The following is a 4,406-nucleotide window of genomic DNA, read 5'->3' as shown; positions in this document are numbered from 1 at the left end:
GGTGCTGAAATCAGGGTCTGGTCAGATTTCTTGGTCTGATGCACGCCCCCCTGCAGTTGACTTCTGATCAACAGGAAAGGCAGGCAGAGTTGAGAGCAAGGCATCTTCAAAACTCTGTAAGTTATTAAGCCAACGTGAAAGTTCAAAGACACCTGAAAGGCAAATGATTTCTAAGCTACAGAATTAAGAAGAACTGGTGAACCTTGTCTCTGGCTAAGGATGTTGCCATTTTTGGAGACTTTCAAAGCCAAGACTCAGGCCCCAGGGGCTTGGCAGGCCGTGTGAGGACAGATGGGCGTGTGGGAGGCTGGTGCTACCAGCAGCTGGCTGTTCTCTGATGACAGCCTCCGCCTTCATCCAGATCAAAATGTCACGAGGAAGGAGCAGTTTCAGCAGATGGAGGAATGTGGCCATGGGAGGTGGCTTGAAGGAGACTCATATAAACTTGACTACTTCCTGGGAAAGAACCAGAAGAAAAAGAGAGAGAGAGAAAAAAAAAAAAAACACTAAGCCAAAAAAAAAACCAAACAAACAAACACTAAACCTACCCTTCCTGGCTGGGAGAAAGAGACGAGTACAAAGAAAAGAGAGGATTAGCAGACAAGCAGCAGAGTGAGGAGTGTTGTGTGATTCTTGCATTGGGTCAAGGTGGATGGGGATTCAAGCCCCTCCACTAAACACGCTGTGTTCAGGTAGGTGATCTCACTGACCTCAGATCCCTGACCCATAACTTGGGGGTCATGGCCCTCACAGGGACACAGTCAAGGAATGTGTGTAAAGGACTCAACACGTGGCCAAACAGATTTTTTTTTTTTTTTTTTTAATGGGAGCAGAAATAGAAGGCAGGCTGTGAGGAAAACTTTAGCACCCGAGAGAGCTGAGGAGAGATAAGACTGAGATGGACAGACCGGTACGGAATGAGGAATTCTGCCCCCATCGCTCCCATGGGCAGCAAAAGGTGCCTGCATTTTGGAAGCAGAGTGAAAGTGAAAGTGTTAGTCACTCAGCCGTATCCGGCTCTGTGATTATGTGGACTGTAGCCCGCCAGGCTACAGGCTGGTTACTCTGGCCATGGGATTCTCTGGGCAAGAATACTGGAGTGGGTTGCCATGCCCTCCTCCAGGGGATCTTCCTGACCCAGGGATTGAACCCAGGTCTGTTGCATTGCAGGCAGATTCTCTACCATCGGAGAGAAACCCTGGAAACAGAGATTGGGGGCAAAATTACCCCTCTGTCCTCAGGTCTCTCCCCTGAACCCCAGGGCTGGTGGCTTTCCTGCTGGGGCTGCAGTCACCTCAAGTCTCTGCTGTGATTCCCCTGGGCTGGTGGACCCACCGCCTAAGTCTTGCAAGTTCCTGGAGACTTTTGATACCTGTTCTTTGTTGAATCATCCTTGTCTTTGTAATCCCTCACCTTTCAAAAGGGCATCATCTCTCCTCAGATAGTTTTCTCTACTGAATGGCCATCTGCACAGGATTCAAGCACCCACCCAGACCAACTGAAGCAGAACCCTGGGGTGGAACCCAGTGATTCGTGTTTGAGCAAACCCATCTGGGCTGAGGCTGACTGACTTCAGAACCTCTACCGCCTTAATTAATTGAGAAATCTTATCCACTTGATCAAGTACGATATCATAAGGATGAGTTGATCTCATACTACTTCTGGGTTTTGTTAATTTTTTCTAGAAGTCTCTGGGTGATTTAATCACCAAGTCATGTCCGACTCTTGTGACCTTGTGGACTATAGCCTGCCAGGCTCCTTTGTCCATTGGATTGTCCAGGCAAGAATACTGCAGTGGGTTGCCATTCCCTTCTCCAGGGGATCTTCCTGACCCAGGGATTGGAGCCTGGTCCCCTGAATTGCAGGCAGATTCTTTACTGACTGAGCCACCAGGGAAGCCCAAGATACCAGGGAAGTCTTTGGAGTTATGCTTTGCTTTTTTCCCCATTTAGTGCATAAAATACAGTTGCATTATCATTGCGGGTGAAGCCACGTGTTAATATTCATTACCCCTTTCACGCTAGGTTTGTCACTTTGCTTTAACTCTATCCTTGCCTGATATTGTTACTCCTAGCTTTCTCTTTGTTAGCGTTTGCCTGGTCGGTCTTTGCCCAATCTGATTTTAGTAGCTTCTTTCACACATACCTCATTCTGCAAGACTTTCTCCCAACAGGTATGCTGAACCTATGTGCATTTGTTAGTGGCATTTCATCCGAATGTGTGACTCGAACATGATGGCTTATGTGTCACTTGTCACTAGCTTCACTTTGGAGATTTGTTTTCAATATACCCTGTATTTCCTAAATCGTTTGCTCTAGGGATTTCTTTTCCTTTCTTTGCTTTGTTTTCCCCTTTCTCTTCTTTTTGATATTTGTGGGATATGTGAGTTTGACTTCCGGTACTTTGGAGGATTTATAGTATATTTTTAGTTTGTCAAGTTGTCATCATTATTATTCACGTGTCACACTTATGAATAATAAGTACATTTATGTCTTAATTTAAGAAGTATAGATAGCATCTATAGACTCCACTTTTCTATTTTGCCACATATAATATTGTAATTATTTGCTTCTATTTCTTAAACTTTTATTTTGTATTAAGGTATAGCTGATTACCAATGTTGTGATAGTTTTCAGGTGAATAGCGAAGGGACTCAGCCGTACACATACATGTATCCATCCCCCCCACCCCCGCAAACTCCTCTCCCATCCAGGCTGCCGCATAACATTGAACAGAGTTCCCTGTGCTATACGGTAGGTCTTTGTTGGTTTTCCATTTTCAATACAGCAGGGTGCACATGTCCATCCCAGACTCCCTAACTACACCTACCTCCCCATTTTTCCCTTTTTGCCACTGTAATATTGTTTTATTGTGTGTGTGTGGTTCCCTTTACTATAGAAATATATTTAAAATTCTTTTTTTAATAATGGGTGTTTAATGGATTTACACATCATCCTTGTTCAGGGGCCATGCTAATCTCTGTCGGCTTCCAGTTTTAGTACATGTGCTGCTGAAGCAAACACACTAGCACACTTAAAACTTTGTTTAACTTAGAGCGTGTAAGAAAGAGCCTTTCTTATCTTTCTTCTCCGGTGACGGGAGGGGTGTGGGAAGGGCATTCCCTGGTCCACAGAGACACTCAGTCTTCACCTCCCTGACACTCACCTCTGAACTGGCCCTGGCTTCGTCTCTGTTGCAAAGTATCAACACACAAGTTTCCCTCTAGAGAGAACAAGTCGGTGAAACGATAAAATACCTCCATCTGACAAGTAAATTGCACTTGTTAATCTTATACTTTTCTTTATCAGCTTAATCTATTCTTTGGCATCTGTGGTAAGTAAACAGGTTTTGTTGCCAAATGATAAATAGGGGGGAAATTAGAGGCTTTTGCCTTGACGCTAATTAAGTCCTTAGAGAAAGTAGTGATTCATGGTTGCGCCGACTGGGAAAATGCTATCGTGGCTAGACTGATTTTACTGGTTTCGGTGAAGACATGCCACTCTGCTTTTTTCAAAGTTTATTACAGGGTCCTGAATAAAGAATGCATCTGAAAACAACCCAGAACTGAATATTTCCTTATATAGTCATCCAACATTTATAGATTTTTTTACCCCCTATTAAAAGTTTGAATTTAATTCAGTGTAACTTCTCAGTCAAAATCACCACTTCCTCTAATTTTCTCACTACTCCATCCTGTCTCCAACTCATAGTTAATTAGCAGAATGTCTGCCTTTTTCAGCTGTTGTCCCCACTTCTCCTAGCCCTCCATGACTAAAATTGAGGTCCCGACCTGAGTGTTTGGAGAGACCAACCAGCTACCTACCTAATGGAAGCAAACCAGTGGGCTTACCCCTAACAGATCATACCTAAAGGCAACAGAGAAGGCCTCCCTGTTCTGCGGATTTAGGGCTCCCACTGCTACGACCTTCATAAGGGCCTCTGCGTTCCTGGGAGTTTCTGTATTTCTGAATGGAAAAGAACAGGAACTTGTCTCATGAGTTCTGGGCTCTGTGTCTATGTGGTATTTGTCCTCAAGGCAACACTTTGAGGGAGACCTGGGGTGCTCGGAGGGTGGAGGCAGCTCTCTCAAGGTGCTGGGACCAAGAGCTGGTGCAGGTGGATTCAGTGGCATTCTATGGCATTGACTGATGGATTCCATGGCGTTCCAAGCTGCCCCTGTTTCTGTGAGCAACCTCACTTCAGACACCTGGCATGACCTAGGGGCTGGGCATCTGGTGGTGGTGGCGTGAAGCACCCCCTGAGGAAGAGAAAAGATGAGCGGCTTCTTCCCTCCAGATTCTCTGGCTCTGCCGCTCGAGTGACCTAGGCTGAGTGGTGCTATTCCAAAAAACCATCCATAGAGAAAGCTAGAGCTGTGTTGGCAACGGCTGCTGAAAAAGTCTACT

General features: G+C 45.3%; 1 non-coding gene across 1 annotated transcript; it reads right to left on the bottom strand.

Moving 5' to 3' along the window:
* Positions 1 to 2,919: 2,919 nt before the first annotated feature.
* Positions 2,920 to 3,023, bottom strand: LOC138990602 (U6 spliceosomal RNA). Its single transcript, XR_011466727.1, has one exon. It is a non-coding gene; the product is annotated as a U6 spliceosomal RNA (small nuclear RNA).
* Between the last annotated feature and the right edge of the window lie 1,383 nt (positions 3,024 to 4,406).

The sequence above is a fragment of the Bos mutus genome, chromosome 13 (genome assembly GCF_027580195.1).
Source record: "Bos mutus isolate GX-2022 chromosome 13, NWIPB_WYAK_1.1, whole genome shotgun sequence".
NCBI lineage: Eukaryota > Metazoa > Chordata > Mammalia > Artiodactyla > Bovidae > Bos > Bos mutus.
The sequence above is the reverse complement of the archived record's forward strand: the minus strand, read 5'-3'. Positions and strand labels throughout refer to the sequence as shown.